Source organism: Dasypus novemcinctus, chromosome 13 (genome assembly GCF_030445035.2).
Source record: "Dasypus novemcinctus isolate mDasNov1 chromosome 13, mDasNov1.1.hap2, whole genome shotgun sequence".
Taxonomy (NCBI): domain Eukaryota; kingdom Metazoa; phylum Chordata; class Mammalia; order Cingulata; family Dasypodidae; genus Dasypus; species Dasypus novemcinctus.
Genome location: NC_080685.1, coordinates 36,355,969 through 36,376,301, shown reverse-complemented (window position 1 = coordinate 36,376,301; position 20,333 = coordinate 36,355,969). Strand labels below are relative to the sequence as shown.

Here is a 20,333-nt window from a genome sequence, read left to right as displayed (position 1 = left end):
TGTTGGCCTTGATTATAGAGGCTCTGAAATATCTTGGGGTGTGGTCAGATTACCTTGGACTTTTTTTTTTTTTTAAAGATTTATTTATTTATTTAATTTCCCCCCCTCCCCTGGTTGTCTGTTCTTGGTGTCTATTTGCTGCATCTTGTTTCTTTGTCCGCTTCTGTTGTCGTCAGCGGCACGGGAAGTGTGGGCGGCACCATTCCTGGGCAGGCTGCACTTTCTTTTCACGCTGGGCAGTTTTCCTTATGGGCGCACTCCTTGCGCGTGGGGCTCCTTCAAGCGGGGGACACCCTTGCGTGGCACGGCACTCCTTGCGCGCATCAGCACTGAGCATGGGCCAGCTCCACACGGGTCAAGGAGGCCCGGGGTTTGAACTGTGGACCTCCCATGTGGTAGATGGACGCCCTAACCACTGGGCCAAAGTCCGTTTCCCACCTTGGGCTTTTAATACAGGTCTTTCCAGAAGATGGCACTGAAAGCTTTACCATGTTTTTTTTTTTTCCTCCTATTGTAAATTTATGTTTGGATACCCATGACTCAAATTTCATAATTTACTAGTTTGTATTTTTGTACTTTTGGCAATTCTTTATAACACTTAAAATTGTATTTTTACTATAATATTCCATTTGCACATTGAGACCTACCATTGACCTAGACCAAGATACTTAAACTATCCAAGTGTCAGTTTTCTCATCTACAAAATATGGATAATATACCTACATTAAAGAATTATTGTTAGGGTTAAATAAACTAGGAATGTGTAAAGTACCTAACAAAGTGTTGACATATAATTGGTACCCAAAAGATGGAAATAACTGCTACTACCATAGCCAGAGGAGAGTTTAGCTCAATGAGAATAAATGAGGAAATTACACTTTATGTTGAAATATCTCTGATTCAAAATGTACAGTTATAGGATGCTGTGGTAGGCAGAATTCTAAGATGACCCCAAGTGATATAAACCCTTGTATCATCCCCTGTTTTGATAAGATATCATTCCCATGATTATATTATGTTGAATGACAAAAGGAAGATTTATAGACATCGTTAAGATCCCTAATCAGTTGAGTTAGTCAAAAGAGAGATTTTCCTGGGTGGACATGATCTAATCTTAAAAGGGGGTCTAGATCCTGAGGATCTGGGTCTCAGCGTGTGTCCTCCCCCTGGCAGACCCTACACCAGGGGGTTCTCTGTCTCTGGAGCCACACAATCAGCACAGACTTCCTTTTTCTGCTTCCCTGGTGAGGAGATGAGAAAGAAAGTTTCTCTTCCTTCTGTGCTTGGAATCTTGGTGTCCTTGGCCTGGCCCAAGACCTCTGACTCCTGACTGTCCCGGTCAAAGCAATATATGTCCTGGTCATTCAAGACCCTGGACAGGGAGACTCTTTAGGAAGAGAAAGTTCTCCTAATGTCTAACTTTGATCTGCAACTGCAATAAATTTAGTTGTAGAAGGTATGGAAAGTTAGAGCTGGGATGGATTCAGTTTAACGACTGGCCAGAAGTCAGGCGGCAGAGGTGGGCCTGGCCTCGGGCCTCCGCGCACAGCCTTTCCACTCTGCCAGGTGGTCGAGTCCTCTCTGTCTCTCCTGGGTGGACAAGCTGTCCTTTCCCACAGCTTGAAAACATTATGCTAAATGAACAAAGCCAGTTAGGAGTAGAAAAAAACCAGTGTAGCTTAAATATTACTAAACCTTTGTAATCAAGGGTTAAGAATTATATAGATGCCCTTGTATTATAAAAAATAGCAAAAGGTTAGTATCTGAAATTGCTGAACCTGGCTGAATTTAGCCTAGATCTGCTATTATCATGGTCATTCTAAGTAGGTCTCATCCTTATTGGTTACAGGAAACTTAGCCTCTCCCTTGTGAATAACCTCTCCACCCTCCTGTTTGATATCCATATGGAAAGCATAGTGACTGACCTCTACTCTGCACTTTCCTATCCCAAAATCTTGGCCTTTGATAATGATAGTGATTATAACCTTGTAACTCACCCTGGTTTGTTCCCACCATACCATGTTCAACCCCTTAATGTTTATTGATGAAGGAACCTGTGTCCACCTCTGCCCCAGCAGTCCATTAGCATCCCGATGGTACAAAATATTAGAATTTCTGCAGTTCCAGGAGGCTGATCTGAGAATGTACATCTCCAGTCTCCCTCTGGCAAATAAACCCTCTTTTCATTCCTAGCCTGTTGGTGTGTTTGTCTTTCTGCTGCACTGAGTACAGTGATTGGGGTAACTGATGTGGATTAAAGGAAGGACAGTAATCCCATCTGGGATCTGTGGGAGGGAGAGGGAGAGGTCAGGGAAGGCTTTCTAGAGGTGCAACAGGCATGTCTTGAAGGTTGAGGAGTTGAATAGGAGCTAGACAAGTGAAGAAGGGGTTTGGGTGGGAAATCAGGGAATGTGTGGTCCAGGCAAAGGGAATAGCACGTGCAAAGGCCTAGACATACACGCGCAAGAGTAGTTCACTGGAAGACCTGCAGCAAAACTTCAAGTAGTTCATTCTGGCTGGAAACCCAAGTGTGGGATAGAAAGGGTTTAGAGTTGCAGCAGGGAGAGAAAGGAGGGGCAGATCAACTGCAGACTCTTTAGGAGGAGGCGCAACCCTGGCCTCCTCCCCAGGTCATGCCCTCCACCTCATACCTGAACAGTAGCCACAGTGCCAGGCAAAGAAGAGACTGGCCAGGGCCAGGAACAATGACACCTGCACCACCACCAGCAGCAGGTCCTTGTAGGAGGCCTTTCCAGGCACTGGACACAGAGGGTCAAGGTCAGAGGTGGACTTGATGTTTTATAACCCCTCAGCCACCTCTCCCACTGACCGCAGACCCGTGGCATACCTGTGCATGGTGACAGCTCTCCCAGGGAGTGACTGTGACCAAGTCCCAGCTGATAGGGTTGGAGACAATGCAGGAATAAGCCATGCCCCTGTCTCTAGGTCCCAGTGAATGCCCAAGCACTTGTCCATCCATGAAGTTGCCATGGGGCTCAAGAATAAAGCCGGTGGTCCCCTCCTGCTGGCAGCTGTAGGTTACATCACTGCTGTTGGGAGCCCAACAGGACAGGAAGACTTGGCAAATCTTGGGGGGCTGGATATTCCCTGCTACAGAGATGAACACTTGTACCAGGGGCCTGGGCACTACATCTGGGCAAGAAGAGGAGAGCAGGTGGAGGTTACAGGGGCGCTGGGCCAGGCTCACAGCTCTGGTTCTGGGATCCTTGGGGGCGGTTTGATGTCACCACTGACAAGGCTACCCTTGCTCAGAAACCTTGCCTGGCTTCTCCTTGTCCAAGGACAGAAGTTGAACTCCATCACCTACTTCAGCCATACCTCCTGCTGACCCCACCCAGCCTAATTAATTTATGATTCTTCTAAACAGATCATGCTCTTCCATATCTTTCATGCATGCATAGGGCTCATCTGAACACCTATGTCTTTCCTTAGTCCTCCTAGAAAACTCCTATCCATCCTTCAAGGCCCAGTTTGGACATATTGCTTAACACCTTATTGCAAAACTTTACCCGATAGTCCAGGTAAGGCTCTGAGCTCTCTAAGCTCATTATCCATCCCTTTTTTTTTTTAATTTTTTTATTTTTTAAACGATTTATTTATTTATTTCTCTCTCCTTCTCTCCCAACCCCGGTTGTCTGTTCTCTGTGTCCACTTGCTGCGTCGTCTTCTCTGTCGGCTTCTGTTGTTGTCAGCAGCACGGGAATCCGTGTCTCCCTCTGTTGCGTCAACCTGCTACATCAGCTCTCCACGTGTGCAGCACCACTCCTGGGCAGGCTGCACCTTCTTTTGCGCTGGGCGGCTATCCCTACGCGGGGGACACCCCCGCGTGGCAGGGCACTCCCTGCGCGCATCAGCACTGTGCATGGGCCACTCCACACGGGTCAAGGAGGCCCGGGGTTCTAACCGTGGACCTCTCATGTGGTAGACGGATGCCCCAACCACTGGGCCAAGTCCGCTGCCCTTCATCCCTTTCTTTTTTTTTTTTTTTAATTAAAATTATTTATTTATTTTTTAAAATTACATTCAAAAAATATGAGGTCCCAATCAACCCCACCGCCCCCACCCCCCACTCCCCCCACAGCAACACTCATCCCTTTCTAATAGCATTTCTCTCACTATGTTAGTCAGCCTATGAGAGACCAAGGCATTTATTAAGGCAAGCAAGAAAAAGACATGCCTGGCTTTTTGGAGCTTACAGTTTTATAAGGAAAACAGATAATGACAAGTGATTATAAATAACTAGGAAAATAATTATAAGGGTGGAAAATGCTGTGGGGAGGAGCCCAGGGAACAGGGGTCTGTCTTATTTTCTCAATAACCCCAGCTCTCCAGTGCTGGCAAAGAGTAGGGGCTTGAGAAATGGGCCATGGAACAAGCTGGTGCACTAGTGTCTTAGGCTGTGGCTTCCCTTTTCTGTGTAGGTTGATGAATGAATCCTATACCTCAGTGGCAATGGGGGCCAGCAGGAGAGCATTCTGGTGACAACAGGAGAGTTCAGTTTCTGACAGCATTCCAAAGTCATGCTGAGTAAAACCTCATTAATACCACCTCAATCAAATGGGACTTGTGATCTGAAAAAAAGAAATGATTTGCTGGGCCCACTAATAGTATAAACAAAGATTACAGGGGGGAATATTTGTACTACTTAAGAGGACAAGCTGCTTCCAAACACCATCAGGCACAGTAGAAACACCCATTGACATTTCTAGTAAGAGATCTGCTAATTCAAATCATTCTTATCTATTGTTAAGGCAGGGTTCCTAAGGACTTCTGCTTGGTGGCTCTGTGCAATTAGTTCTAATCATGCTATGTACTTGGAAGCAACAGAACAGCAATTTCCTTAAAATCTGTAATTCAAATGCTGAGAACAAGGCATTTGGGAGCTTAGCGGTGTGGGTGCTGCATGTAATTTTGCATTCAGTGTCCTCATTTCCCATGTGTGGCAGCTGACACTCAGAGGGGGACAGAATCCAGTGCTGCCTGTGTGGCTGGGCAGATTATTACTGCACAAGGGCATCGGTCTCAGGGCAAGGAGTGAGTAGGACTGAAATTCAGCCAGCCCTCTGCTTGCCAAGTCATACAGCCTGTACAGTGCTGGGTGTATCCAGAAGGGCAGTCATTGAATTCCACAAAGGCACCCCAAGCGGCTCACCCAAGGACAGGCAACTCGCTGTCTCTGAAGTCTCCTTCTGAATTTACTCAGTGCCACTGTCTCCTTCATTGCTTCCCTCTTCCCCACTGCCATCCCTACTTCCCATTACAAAGAAAAGAAATTTAGTGTGGTCACATATACACAACATAGTATTTCCCATTTTAACCCCTTTCAAGTATACAATTCACAATGTTGTGCTACCATCCACTAACCATTATCAAAACTTCCCTATCGCCCCAAACAGAAACTCTGTACACATTAAGCATTAACTCCTCATTCTCTACCTCCTCCCCTGGTATCCTTCAATTTACTGTCTCTATAAATTTGCATATTCCAGTTATTTCATGTAAGTGATATCACACAAAATTTATCCTTTTGTCTCTACCTTATTTTACTCAACATAATGTTTTTAAGGTTTGTCCATGTTGTCACATGTACATACTCCCCATTATTAAGTTCAGATATCTTCCCCCAATTCTCTCCATGTATCTGAGGTTTTATTGAAAGAGTGGTTAGGGTCCCTCACACATCTCTTCTCATCCATTAGATAGGTAAATGAGAGCTGAAAGGCCATACTTTCTTGATTAGTAGAAATGTGGAGATGGTGGTGGTCAAGGTGGTGATGGTGGAGGTTGTGGTGGAGGTGGAGGTGGTGATAGACATGATAGAGGTGGTAGAGGTGATGGTGGAGATGGTGATGGAGGTGGAGGTGATGATGGAAGAGACAGTGGTGGTAGAAGTGGAGGTGGTGAAGGTAGAGTTGCTGGACAAAGAGGTCCAAGCCAGCCCTTAGTTGATTTAGACTCTAGCTAAGTGCTGAATGCAACTGTATGACTGAATCATGTGACATCAAAGGGCTATCAATTGAAAGAATGGCAAAAAATAAAAATAGTTGCTTTTAAACCAATGGATTTTGGGATGGTGAATAACCACGAGAATGCTTGAATGATATTTAGTTAAAAATCTTTCAATAAACATCAAAAGGAGCTCTTTTAAGAAATATAAAATAACATTTTTATAATTTTAATTATAGTTTAATTATAATTTAATTTTTTTAAATAAAAAAAACACCATGTCATGTATAAATTATCCACATTTTTTTTCTTTCTAAGTGGCACATAAAATAATTCCATGCCTTATCATCTATGATGATGTTTTAGACCAGACCTATCTTGGACTTTTTCACAAACATCAATGCATTTCACCCTCAGAGCCACTCTACATGGTGACTTTGCAATTCTCAATTTACAAATGAGAAAGGTAACACTCAGGGAAATTAAGCATTGTGTGTGTCCAAGGCTACTGAAACGAGAAATGTCCAAGCTGGAGTCCAAGTTGGAGTTCAGACAAGGACCATGTGATGGCAGATCCTGGCTACCTCAGATAGGAGCTCCCCAGGGAGGTTTCCTTAGATGTGCCTGCCAGGGAGCAGCTTTTCCCTGATCACTAAGCTGGTCAGAGGCCCAAGGTTTCTGGACCCCATGCTCCCAACAACACTGACTGAGGATTCCTGTCAGGTGCCCTGTGGAAAGTTGTAGGGTGGGGAGCCAGTGTCACGGGCATCACTGTACACTTTGAGCTGCAGGGTCAGGATCCGAGGCCAGTCTTCCATGTCCACCTGTAGTACAAAGAAGATGCCGCTATCTCCGGACACCAGTGGCCAGAGCTCCAGGCTGAGGTTGCTGTGCAGGTGGGCCCGGCCCAGGAAGCAGGAGTGGGACAGCGTCTCCTGGGAGCCCCGGAAAATTGTAGCCAGAAGCTCCTCCAAAGGCCAGAGAGATCTCCAGATGGCTTCATGGACTAGGAATCCAAGAGGATGCTCTGCAGCCAGCAGCACTGAGCCCCCCCACTTGCCCCTGCTCTTGGGCTTCAGTAACTGCAAAGGGCAGCAAGGCTGGAAGAAGAGAGAACCCATCACTCTGGTCTGCCCCTCGGGCCTCATCCCTTTCCAGCAGGCAGCTGAACCGTGTGGCGCTAATGAGGGTCCCTCCACCTGCACCCCCTCCTTTTGGTTTGGGAGTGCATTGTGCCAGGTACTGGAAATAAGACAGAAAAGAGAATACGGTCCTCATGATGATAGAGCTCACAGAGAAAAGCAGGCACTTAGGCAAGCAATTAAAATATATCAGGTACTAGGATGGGGAAGAACAGGATGCTGAAGGAGAACACAGTGGGGTTGTTGGGAAGTCCCTGTGCAGCCTTGGGGGCTCAGAGAGGAAATGAAGAAATGCTTAAACTGAGACCTGAATGAGGAATGGGCATCAGCCAGGCTAAGCAGAGTGCAGCAGGGGCATGGGGAAGTGCTGCAGGTGAGGCAGGAGCACGCACGAGGGCTGGGGAGAGAGAGCAGGTGCACTGGGGAACTGAAAGTAGTTCTCTGCAGGGGGAGTGAGAAATGACTGCAGAGGGTAGCAGGAGTGGAATCCTTCAGGGTCCTGAAAGCTATGTCGGAGTTTGGGCATTTATTCTTAGAGCCATGGGAGGGCTTGGTTTCAAGCAGGAGAGTAACATGATTAGATGCATGTTTAGAAAGATTACGCCAGCAGAGGTGGGGAGAGCATTCTTGAGGGGTACAAGACCGAAGCTGTTTATATTCCTCCAAGGGAGAGGAGACAAGAGCATGTTTTGAGGAAGGTGGCCCCTGGGAGCGGAGGAGTGGCATGAATGGAGAGAGATGAAGACAAGTGTAATCAGCAGGACTGGGGGTAGATTAGATTTGGGCAGCGAAGGAGAAAGAGGAGTCCCCAGGCCCTTCGGGTCCACTGGGCGCCCTTCTCTGTCACTGGGAACACTGGAGGAGAAATGAACCCTGTGGTGAGAGGGTGAGACGCTGCCTCAAGCTGGGGGCATATTGAGTGTGAGACGTGTGGGGGACCCCTTGCCTGGAAGTGCCCTCTTGCTCCTTCTCTGGCCGATGTCTGCCACCCCCTGACCTCCCCCTCACCTTGGGCAGCCTGGTCTTCCTCTGAGACCCCCTGGCCTGGGCTTACCACGATGACTGCCTTATCCATCTGTTATTACTGTCAGCTTATGAGTCAGTGTCTTCCACTACACTGTGAGTTCCTCAAGGGCAGTGACACTGTCCTTTTTCATCTTTGGGCTCCCAGTGCCCACCACTGTCTAGGATGTAGGAGACGCTCGGTACCTTTAACTGCATGAAGGAATGGATTTGCTGAGGACTTCCCTGGACCTGGCATGATGTTAGGCATGGGGGTGCAGGGCAGAATAAGGGCTGGTTCTGGGAGTTTGACTAAGGAGGCCTGTTCTGGATGGACCCTCAGCCAGCCACAGATCCTGTCTCTCATCCATCTTATTACCCTCTCTGTTCCTGATTGGTGATGGCTTTCAATGTTAACGCGGAATAGAGATATAAGATATAAAGAGAAAGCCCTGGATTTTAATCAAGACTCGTAGGGTTCATCTAGCCTTGGCTGTCACCAATTCATCCTGTGGCCTTTAGCAAATCTCTCCCCCCATTCTAGGCTTCAGATTCCTAGGGGTTTGCACCAGATCAGTCCTACTGATTTCTTTTACCATTAAGAGCACCTCACATGCCACATGATTGGAAAGATTTTGTGAGTCAAACAGATTGAGGCCAACTTTGAAGGCTGAGGTATGTTTCTACCACCCATTTGAAAGGCTGAAGAAACCTGCAGGGTCTTTGAAGACCTCAGGGCCAGGAACCCAGGGGTGGAGGACATTCGACAAAGCAGTTTTAAAGTCCTTATGAGTCTCTGATGTGAACAAAAGTGTCTTGGTCATTGCCATCCTCCGCTCCATCTCCTGGGACTGTAGTGCTGGCCCTTGTCACATCATTCACTCACTTGCTCACCATGGAAGTGACCTCAGATAATGGACAAGATGGTGGGATCACCCAGTGTTGGGAGGGACCTGACGTATCAGTAATTCCAACTAGACACTCTCACCAACCACCCCCAAGCCCACATTGTCCATATTTAACATGCTCTTGGCTCTCTTCCTCACCCAATATCTTCCTCCCCTTATAGAGACCTGCAGGGAGGGACCGAAAGCTCCCAGTCTCCAGCTTTCCCACAGGCTGTTGGAAGGACACTCCTCAGAAGGTATGGAGCCCTGTTCTACTCTCCCCTCCCCATCCCTCTCCAATCTGCTTTTAGAAAGTTCATATGTTAACACTGCCAGACCACTCAGCATTCCCACACCCATCTCTCCAAACCACCAGTTACCAATGGCCTTTGTTTTTTTTTAAGATTTATTTATTTATTTATTTTTATCCCCTTCCCCCTACCCCCAATTGTCTGCTTTCTGTGTCCATTTGCTGTGTATTCTTCTGTGTCCACTTGTATTCTTGTCAGCAGCATGGGAATCCATGTCTCTTTTTGTTGCATCATCTTGCTGCATCAGCTCTCCATGTGTGCGGTGCCACTCCTGGGCAGGTTGGATTTTCTTTCACACTGGGCAGCTCTCCCTACAGGGTGCATTCCTTGTGCATGGGGCTCCCTATGCCGGGGACACCCCTGCATGGCACAACACTCCTTGTGTGCATCTGCATTGCATGTGAGTCAGCTCCACACAGGTCAAGGAGGTCCTGGGTTTAAACCACGGACCTCCCATGTGGTAGGCAGATTTTCTATCCATTGAGCCAAGTCCACTTCCCTGGCCTTAGTTTTAACTGCCTTGGATCACGAAAGACCACGCCTCTTATGGATGCACCCACTGCTGCTGCCTCTTCCCTCCCAGAGTTGTGCATCTCTGCATCTGTCTAACTTTAATTTTTGCCCAGGAACTTGCTCCAGTCTTCCCAGCCCCTCCCAAGCTCCTGGGTGCTCACTCAGGGTGGAAGGGCCCTGCCCAGATATCTGGCAAGAGGCAGCTGGGGAGAGGCCTTCAGCTCTCGGAGAACAGGTCATCCACCAGCCTCACTTATCTGCCCAGAGAAGCAGACTCTTCAGGGACCACGTGGCCACCCTTCTCTGGAGAGGCAGGCAAACTCTCACAACAACCAAAGTCCTGGACATTCCAGGTCAAGTGGATGCACAAATGGAACTGTGGTTCTTCTGGAAAGTCTCATGTCTACAAGGAGGAATCTTGACTCAGAACAAGATACCCTAAAAGTGAAAATGTCCAAAGTAAAGTGGAAATTGGCTGGAGGTCTAGCTGGGCTTTCTCAGGAACAGATTCTTTTACGTCAGCCTCTTTCATGTGGCCGTGGTTAGCTAATACAATCTCAGGCAACAAGCTCCCTCACACAAGCCCACACCCTCCTCGCTGACTTGCTGGGCTTCCCTATATCCACCCCTGCCCAAAGCTGTCTGTCCTTCCCATTGTAACCAGATAGAGCCCTCTAAACTGCAATTCTGAGGAGACACTTCCCTGTGCCTAAAATTCTTTTGTGGCCACCCCACTGCCCTCAGGATAAGGGCTCCAGCCCTCCACAGCCTTCAAGGCTCTCTTGCTTTTCCAGGCTGATCATCCACCTCCACACTGTTCTCTAGACATACCAAGTCATGGTTACATACTCTCAGAGCCACCTATGCCACACTTCCATGTTTTGTAATTGTTCTTCCTCTACCAGGTACAACCAGGCTGTTTCATTTATCTTTCCACACAGCACAGTTGTGTCAGTGGAGCCCTCCTTCAGATCTTCATGGCCTAAGTAGGAAACCTCCTCTTCTATGCTCCAGTAAGTAGGATATCCGCCCCTCTGTCTTTGTCCTTAGCACATTGTTCTGTAACTGTTTCCTGGTCTCCACAGACAAATTTTGCCAGCAAGGTCTTGTATGCTCTTTGTGTTCTCCCTCCATGTGGGGCACATTATGGATGTTTAAAAATATTTGTTAATGAATATTCACTAGGCATGGCCACATATTTGGCACCCTATAAGCCCCACAACTCTCCTCTGAGAGGATATTGTTGTCACCTTTTTAGAGATGGGGACACTTGAAAATTAGAGTGAGCTGGGCACCTTGCTGAGGTCACAGAATGGCTGGGCTGGAATTTGAAACTTGACCTTCAGAGCATGGTCCATTTTGCTGCAGCTTCCTCCTCACCCTGTTTCTCCTCTCCCTTTGCATCACTTGGGAAGTCTTGGGAAGAAGGTGTTCTTCACTCCCTCCTGGCCCAGTCTGGTTCTTCAGCACCCCTGGCCTGTCAGGCACTTGGCTGCTCTGCTTTGGACCTGGGGAGGAACTTAGCATGGGGTAAGAGGTGCAGAGAAAGATTTTGGGGTATAATTCCCATCCTCCAGGTACTAACAACCAAAATATAGAACAAAAGACACACCTGGTGTGCAAAGGACTACCACAAGACAGGCACCTTCTGTAAATGGTTAGCACAGATACTCAATGCTGCAGGGGAAGAGGTCTCGGTTTAATGTGGGGCAGGGCAGGTTTCCCAAGAAGGTGGAATTTGAGCTGGACTTTGAAGATGGACATGATTTGGATAGTCTGAAAAAAAAAAGGAGAGGACCAGAGGTTGGGAATGGGTAAAGCCTTGGTGGCAAGAAAGTACAAATTAATTTCCCAGGATAATGAAGGACAATAGCAAGGAGTCCATTAAGGTTGAAGTGTGCCAGCTTGGAAGGGGAGGTTGTGGATGAGTTTGTGGAGGCCTTTAACAGTGGATGAAGTACAAGCATACCTTGGAGATATTGTGGGGTCAGTTTCAGACCACTACAATAAAGTGAAGTCACACGAAATTTTTTGGCTTATGCATATGGTTAAAAAAAACAATGTAATTTAAAAAAACTTTATTGCTGGTGAACTGATGTGACTCAGTGGTTGAGAGCCAGTTTCCCATGTATGAGGTCCTTGGTTCAATCCCCAGCCATGGTACATGAAAAAAAAAAGTATCTTGTTTTTGTTTTTAATATTTTATTGCTATAAAAAACACAAACCATCATTTGAGCCTTCTAAGTCATAATCCTTTTGCTGATGGAGGGTGTTATCTTGATTTTGATGGCTGATGACTGATTGGGTGGTGGTTGCTGAAAGTTGGGTTGGCTGTGACCATTTCTTAAAATAAGACAACAGTGAAGTTTGCCAAATCAATTGGCTCTTTCTTTCAAGAAAGATTTCTCTGTAGCATGAAATGTAGTTTGATAACATTTTACCCACAGTAGAACTTCTGTCAAAATTGAAGTCAATCCTCTCAAACATGCCACTGCTTTATCAATGAAGTTTTTGGACTATTCTATATCTTTTATTGTCAATTCAACAATTTTTACTGCATCTTCATTACAGGTAGTTTCTATTTCAAGAGACTACTTTCTTTGCTCATCCATAAGAAGCAACTCCTTATCCATTCAATTTTTAACATGAGATTTCAGCATTTCAGTAAATCTTCAGGTTCCACTTCTAATTCTAGTTTTCTTGCTATTTCCACCATATCTGTAGTTACTTTCTCCACTGAAGTCTTGAACTCCTCAAAGTCATCCATGAGGGCTGGAATAAACTTCTTTGAAATTCATGTTAATGTTGATGTTTTGACCTTCTCCCATGAATCATGAATGTTCTTAATGGCATTTAGAATGGTGAATCCTTTCCAGAAAGTTTTCAGTTGACTTTGCCCAGATCCATCACAGGAATCACTACTTATGGCAGCTACAGCCTTACAAAATGTTTTTCTTAAATAATAAGACTTGACTGTCAGAACTACTCCTTGACCCATGGGTTACAGAATGGATGTTGTGTTAGCAGGCATGACAACATTAATCTCATTCTATGTCTCCATCAGCCTCTTGGGTGACCAGGTGCATTGTCAATAAGCAGTAATATTTTAAAAGGAAAATGTTTCTTAGCAGTAGATCTCAACAATGGGCTTAAAATATTCAGTAAACCATGTTGTAAAGAGGTATGCTGTCATCTAACCTTGTTCCATTTAGAGAACACAAGCAGAGGAGATTTAGCATAATTTTTAAGGGTCTTAGAATTTCTGGGATGGTAAAAGAGGATGGGCTTCAACTTAAAGTCACTAGCTATATTAGCTCCTAATAAGAGAGCCAGCCTGTCCTTTGAAGCTAGGCATTGACTTCTCTCTAGCGGTGAAAATCCTGGATGGCATCTTCTAATATAAAGCTGTTTCTGTACATTGAAAGTCTGTTTTTTAGTGTAGCTATGTCTGTCAAATACCTTAGCTAGATCTTCTGGATAACTTGCTGCAGCTCTTACATCAGCACTTGCCACTCCGTCTTGCACTTTTATGTCCTGGAGATGGCTTCTTTCCTTAAACCATGCAAACCAACCTCTGCTAGCTTCAAACTTTTCTTCGGAGGCTTCCTCACTTCTCTCAGCCTTCACAGAATTGAATAGAGTTATACCTTGTTCTGGGTTAGGCTCTGGCTTAATGGAATGTTGTGGCTTGTTTGATCTTATATGCAGACCAATGAGACTTTCTCCAAATGAGCAATAAGCCTGTTTCACTTTCTTATCATTCATGTATTCATTGGAGTAGCACCTATAATTTCCTTCAAGAATTTTTCCTTTGCATTCACGACTTGGCTGTTTACCATATGCCTACCTTTCAGCCTATTTTGGCTTTCGACATGCCTTCCTCTCGAAATTTAATCATTTCTAGATTTTCATTTAAAGCAAGGGTTCTTAACAAGGAGTCTGTGATCTTGCATTTAAATTTAAAAAGAAAATCTTGTGGGGACATGTTGATGTGGACGAGATATATTTATTAAATAACACACATTATAGGGTGGACTTAGTAAAGGGCCCTTGGCTTTCACCTGACTGGCAAAGGGGTCCATGGATCAAAAAAGGTTAAGAAACCTTGATTTAAAGTGAGAGAGTTATTTCTTTCACTTGAATACTTAGAAGTCAATGTAGAGTTATTATTTGGACTAATTTCAATATTGTTGTGTTTCAGGGACTTAGGAGGCCCGAGGACAGGGAGAGAGCTGGGGATTGGTAAGTTGATGGAGCAGTCAGAACACACACAGCACACAGCATTCATCAAGTTCTCCGTCTTATATGGGTGCCCCCAAACACTCACAAGATTAATGTGAAAGAACACTCATCACAGATCACCAGAACAGACATACAGTAATTAAAAGTTTGAAATATTGCAAGGATTACCAAAATGTGACACAGAGACATGGAGTAAGCTCATAATTTTGGGAAAATACTATCAGATGCATTTAAAAACTTTTAATTTGTCAAAAACGCAATATCTGTGATGCCCAATCAAGTAAAGACAAATAAAATGAGGTATGCCTGTAATGGGAGGCTTTACCCCGGAGACCAGTGGCTCTTAAGCTTGTTAAACATTTGGATTCTCAGGCTTTCCTGTAGGGATTCTGGTTCAGTAGGTCTCGGCTGGGGCTCAGGAATCTGTAGTTTTAGATACTGAAGCTAGAGGGTTCACTCTGAGAACCACTGCATGGAGGGAGAGAGCTGTTGATACTTTGAGCCCAGAGTAACTAGCTAGTGAGAGAAGGCAAAAAGGGGATGGTCAGAGAGAAGGAGCCTATAGAATTTTGAGATAGTCTTGGGAAAATCGAGAAGAATTTGAACTAGGAAGGAAATATCTAGAGTTAAAGGGCCAGAAGCAAAGGAGTCCTCACAGAACTTGGAAGTTGCCTGGCTGTGGGAGGGAGGCCATTTATGATGCCACTGTTAATTTCATCATTCACTCGCCAGACATTTATTGGGCATCTACTTATGTGCCAGGTGCTGAGACACTGAGATGAAAGGCATTGCCTCTGCCCTCAAGGAGTTCAGTTATTGGAGAAGATGGAGATGTAACTCAATAATTACAATCAGTGTGGAAAGAGCAATGCCAGCTGTGTGTAAGGGGTGCCATGGGAGCCAGAGAGCAGATGCCTGGCCCAGCCCATGGGAGGCTGGAAGGTGTGGGGAGGGCTCAGTGCAGGGGGTGATATTTGAGGTGAGCTTTAAAGAGTACCTACAGATTAGTGTGGATGCTAAGAATTCAAACCAAATGAATGAAGACATATAATTGTTCGGAATAGTGTCGCACATAGTAAGCACTCAAATATTAACCCTTGCTATTCATAGCCAGAGAGGAAATACCCCACAAATGCAGGCAAAGGTGTGTTTGATGTGTGAGCTGCATCCTTCTCTGATTCTCTTCTCCCAGCAGACTGGGGGCTTCGGGAGGGCAGGGCTCAGGGCCTCCTTGTTTCTGCACCTGGGGCATCCCCAAGGACAGGCTTTTCAGGAGTGACCCCTCTAATATTCTGTTGAATTGATTGAACACCTCTGAAGTGTCAGGACCCTGGAGTCACAGGGCCCTGGGCTGCTGGCATACAGTCAGATCTGAAATCCTTTGGAGCGGCAGTGGGCAGTACAATCCCTCTCAGCACAAAGGCTTGCCCACAGCGATCCATCCCAGCAGGAATGAGTTGCCATCTTCTTACTCAGGAAGCCCTTTACTTGAGGGGAGATGAGGGAAAGGGTAGGTGAAGGTCAGGAGAGGGCCAGCAAAATACGGAGCCTCCTTGAAGGGCAAAACTTCCTGCTGTTGAGGCCACCGAAGAAAGATGGGGTGAAGAAGGCTTCACTAGAGTCACAGGTAGAGGAAATGGTTACGTCTTCAGTAGGCTTTCCCCATCTCTCTAATCACTGGTTCACATCACATTAATTAGCCAGCTGCAGGGGGAGTGCATTGGAGTAAATTAGCTGGTGAGTTCAAAGGGGCCACTCCTGCATCCCTTAATTTAGAGAGCAGCTGGCAGCCAGGGCTCTGAGCTGCCTCCCTGGGCCCTTGTGGGAAGCCTGAGTCTGCTGCCAAGGCAGCACCCGCCATTAGCCCACCTTCACTGGGGGCCAGGGATGGGGGAGCAGGTGTTAGCCATGGCCACATGAGTTGCCTGAACTCAATCATGAACTTGGAGCCCTTTGGTGCAGACATACAGGCTGGTGCAATCATGGCTGGATGTGAAATGGTGTCCCAGGCCACTCACACTTGGTCTCACTATTTGGACAGGCCTTAGGATAGAATGGAGTGGGCTTCTCCCAGTGGGAGTGGTGGAAAAAGGGGGATAGAGAAAGAGTCAGGAAAGCAGGCAGATGAAGCACAGGCGGGCAGGAAGGAGGGACATTAAACAGGCATTTGAGGAGTTTTGAAAAGAGGGCAGGGATGTTACTGGGGGGCGGTGAACAGGCCTTCTGGGCACTGCTTCAAGAGGATGGTGCAGAGTTGGGGGCTGAGAGGGGGAGGCAGAACCTGATGCAAGCCCTGTCTCTGGGACTACCTTCCCCTTCTGGTCCTGCAGAGTAGATGCTGCATAATGCATCAGCCCACAGGATCCCCATCCCACCAGGCACTCTCCAGCCCCAAAGGCTGCCCTGGGCTGGGAGAACCAGTGCACTCCCCTCCCTGGTCAGCCAGGGCGGGTGGCTGCCTTCATGCTGCAAGGAAGGCTGGGTTTTGGCACAGAAGACCCTAGGAGGAGCTGCTTCCTAGCTGAGTGAGCTTGGAAAAACCTGAACAGGAGTTTGTTTGTGTGCTTGGAGGGCCCTGCACCTCCCAGGAGTTTCACTTGCACTTGTGCCTTGCCCCATCCCTTCAGGAAGTAAGTAGGAGAGGGACTTTTGAAAACCTAAGGGTGGAGGAGAGAGGAGAAAGAGGGAGCAGGATGAAGCAGCCCATAGGAGATTTGCAGTTCAAGTTGGGTCTGCTTTTGACACCTTCCCAAAGGTTTGAAATAAGGCTGCATTAAAAAACTAAAACTAAAACTAAAAAACAACAATAAATAAACAAAGCCAAGATTGTGCTCTATTGAGTTAGACAAGGGGAAACTGGAAAATTGATTCATTCATGTATGCATCAAGCATCTGTTGGAGTCCTGCCTTGTGTACTCTAATGCTTTAAACAAACATTATAGACCGTGCCTATATAAACTGTCACTATATACCATGTGTAAGCTGTTTGCGTTCAGGAACTCCTGTGAAGATGACAGTGGTCATGATGACAGTGATGATAAAGAGAACGATACTGCTGGTCTGTATCCCACCTGGGAAAGAAGTACAACATGGGCTGGGCTGTTCTTTCAAACAATTTTCTCGTTGAGAAAGGCATGGAGGAGCGACAGAAGGTGAAGAAGCAGATTTACTGACTGCTCCAGGTTCTGACAACCACAGCTTCTCCCAGTGGTGCTGAAGGCACTAGGAAATGTGTGCAGGACCCAAAATATCCCAGTTATTAGAGGAAAAAACCTGGGTCCTTTTGTGTCACAATTGATACCATAGTTACTGCTTTCACAGTTAATAACGTGGTGAATGGCACCAGGTTATTGTTTAGTGAGTGCTAATTTGAATAAAAATATAGAGGATCCTGTTTCCCAACCAAATCTAAATTAACAAACCTGGAATTGAAAGAAATTCCAATGGCGTGACCTGCCTCCTTCAGGAAAGGGGCATGCTTTTTTTTTTTTTAAATAACTTTCAAAAAAACCTTTTTATTGTAACATATATACAACTCCAAATTCCCATTTTAACCACTTTCAACTGTACAGTTTTGTGGTATTGATTATATTTACACTATTGTGCTGAAGCTGGATTCCTCTAGGTTCTTGGCTATGCTGTGTAAAAGAACTTAAGAATATGCTGGTTTAGTTAGGCCAGTAGTTTACTAAGAAAAATGGGAGAAGAGAACAGAAACGGATGAAAAGCACAGATTACAGATACCCCGGTACAGGTACAGGCTGCTCCAGGCAGAGAGAGAGATTTGGTTTGTGAGGTTACTTTTTAAACCATTAATTATTCTGCCCCTTGCTCATGTTTGGGGATGGGCCCCAGCTGTTTGCTGTTCTGATTGATCACCACACCCATCAGTTCCCCAATGGTGAGGCCCCTTCAGGATATCCAGGGCTTTCCCTTGACCCTGGGTGAAATCTCCTTCCATCTGGAGTTCTCCTGGCCGGGTCCTTCCTTAGCCTTCAGGTGGGGTCCTTCCCTCAGGGGGTTTCCAGATGGGCTTCCCTGGCCACGTGTTTCACAGCCCTGTTTTTCTGCCAGATTTTAGACTCATCTTCCCATTCCCTAAACTGGTTTGCCTCAGTGCTACCCTTGATACTGAGGAAAAGTGGGTTCTTTTCTCCCAGTGTTTCTTTTTTTTTTTTTTTTTAAAGATTTATTTATTTATTTAATTTCCCCCCCTCCCCTGGTTGTCTGTTCTTGGTGTCTATTTGTTGCGTCTTATTTCTTTGTCTGCTTTTGTTTCTTTGTCCGCTTCTGTTGTCGTCAGCGGCACGGGAAGTGTGGGCGGCGCCATTCCTGGGCAGGCTGCACTTTCTTTTCACGCTGGGCGGCTTTCCTCACGGGCGCACTCCTTGCGGGTGGGGGCTCCCCCACGCGGGGGACACCCTTGCGTGGCAAGGCACTCCTTGCGTGCATCAGCACTGCGCATGGCCAGCTCCACACGGGTCAAGGAGGCCCGGGGTTTGAACCGCGGACCTCCCATATGGTAGACGGACGCCCTAACCACTGGGCCAAAGTCCGTTTCCCCCAGTGTTTCTTTAAAGCCAATTCCTGAGACACCGGGGTTTCAAAGAGAGAGTTTATTTGGTTGTGCAAGCAAAGGAGCACAGTAAGCCTCATGGCCCAACTGCCTCCCTGATTTGCAGAAATTCTAGTATTTTATAACATCCAGATGCTAGTAAGTAACTGGGGTAGAGTTTGTACAGGTTCTTTCATTAATAAGCATTAAGGGGCTGAACCAGGATAGGGGCAGGTACTGACCAGGAGTGAGTTTCCAAGTTACAGCCATGTCAGTGATCAAGGCATCCTGGAGAAGTGGATACCCAAAAACAGTCGCATACAAGGTTTTTCATCTGGTTTTCAAACAGAGGAAGGTGGAGTGGTCGACCTTTCAACAGAAAAGTTCATGTACAAGGGTAAGGTCTGTCTGGTGTAATCATTACAATGGCAGGATTTTAGTCTGAAATGGCCACATCCAAAAGGTGAAGTCAGTCTAGCCAGTTTTAGTACCTTCAGATATGAACACTTTTGACTGATTTAAAAGGCATCTACATAATGTTTCAGTAATCATGATTATTTAATTCTTAACCTTGGGTCACACCATCACCAACGTCAATTATTCTTACTTTCTTATCACTCCAAACAGAAACTGCCCTCATTAAGCAATAGCTCCCTCTTCCCCTCACCCTGTTCCCAGCCCCTTGTAACCTGAATCCATGATTTGTGTCTATGAATTTGCTTTTTCTAGGTAGTTTATATGAGTGAGATAATGTACTATTTATCTTTTTCTGTCTGGCTCATTTCATTCCATGTGGTGTGTCAAGCCTCATCCATGTTGTAGCATGTATCAGAGCTTCATTCCTTTTTATGGCTGCACATGCTCTATTTTCATTGTTTATATTTAAATTGTACAGCCATATCTGAGACAAGGACTGGGTCTCTAATCACGTCTTTGGGTGAAGCTGTCCAATCAATGCATCAGATGACAGTGTAGGCCAGTGCTCAAGTCCCTGACTCCCCCAGAGGGCCACCAGAGGGCAGCCACGAGGCTCCCAGCGGCAGTTTTCTTTACTCTCCCTGGAGGTGCTGCCCCAGGCTCCTGCCTCACCCAGAACCCAGCTTGAGAGTTCTTTCCTCTCTTACCCTGTAAGCAGTGTGACCCCCACAGAGCCCAGGTCCCTAGAGGAGGCACAGCCTGCTTACCCCTGCTGGATAAGTGTTTGCATTAGTTCTGCCTTGGAAAGAAAAATAGCTTTTAATGGAGCAAGAGCCTTGAGAATGTGAGCTGAGGCAGGCTGGGGATGGCTGGAGATGGATTAGAGAGGGAGGGGTGGGGGGCAACCCTCTTGTCCTCACCAGCGCATCCTTCCTCAGTGTGGGCAGGGTCTGTCCCTGGGGAACTGTGAATTCCATTCTCCCTTGGAGGTGGCCCACCTGCCCCTGCCCACCTCTGTCTAGGAACAGAAGTCAGCTCCTGCTCCAATGACTGAGCACTGGAAACAGGGCTCTGGGGTCAGGTGTGCTGTCAGGGAAACCAGTGGGAGTCTGGGCCAAGAGTTGGACCTCCTCTGCAAGGTCTGCTTTCTCTATGTTCTTTTTTGGGGGAGATTTTCTTTCTTTTATTTTCTTAGTAAGTTTTCATCTTGGAAAATTTCAGTCTATTCTTTTTTAGACTAAGGCAAAAGGATGTTTATAGCTGTGCAAAAAGACCGGAGGGCATGTGTGAGGTGGTG

At 46.3% G+C, this 20,333-nt stretch overlaps 1 protein-coding gene across 1 annotated transcript in view; it reads left to right on the top strand.

Moving 5' to 3' along the window:
* Positions 1-20,333, top strand: part of LOC111763539 (V-set and immunoglobulin domain-containing protein 8-like) — a 146,313-nt gene that overhangs the window by 115,895 nt on the left and 10,085 nt on the right. The window contains 4 exon segments of the mRNA XM_071207296.1: positions 9,181-9,255; positions 10,764-10,835; positions 11,238-11,352; positions 14,024-14,064. The gene's annotated coding sequence lies outside the window, so the exon portion shown is untranslated.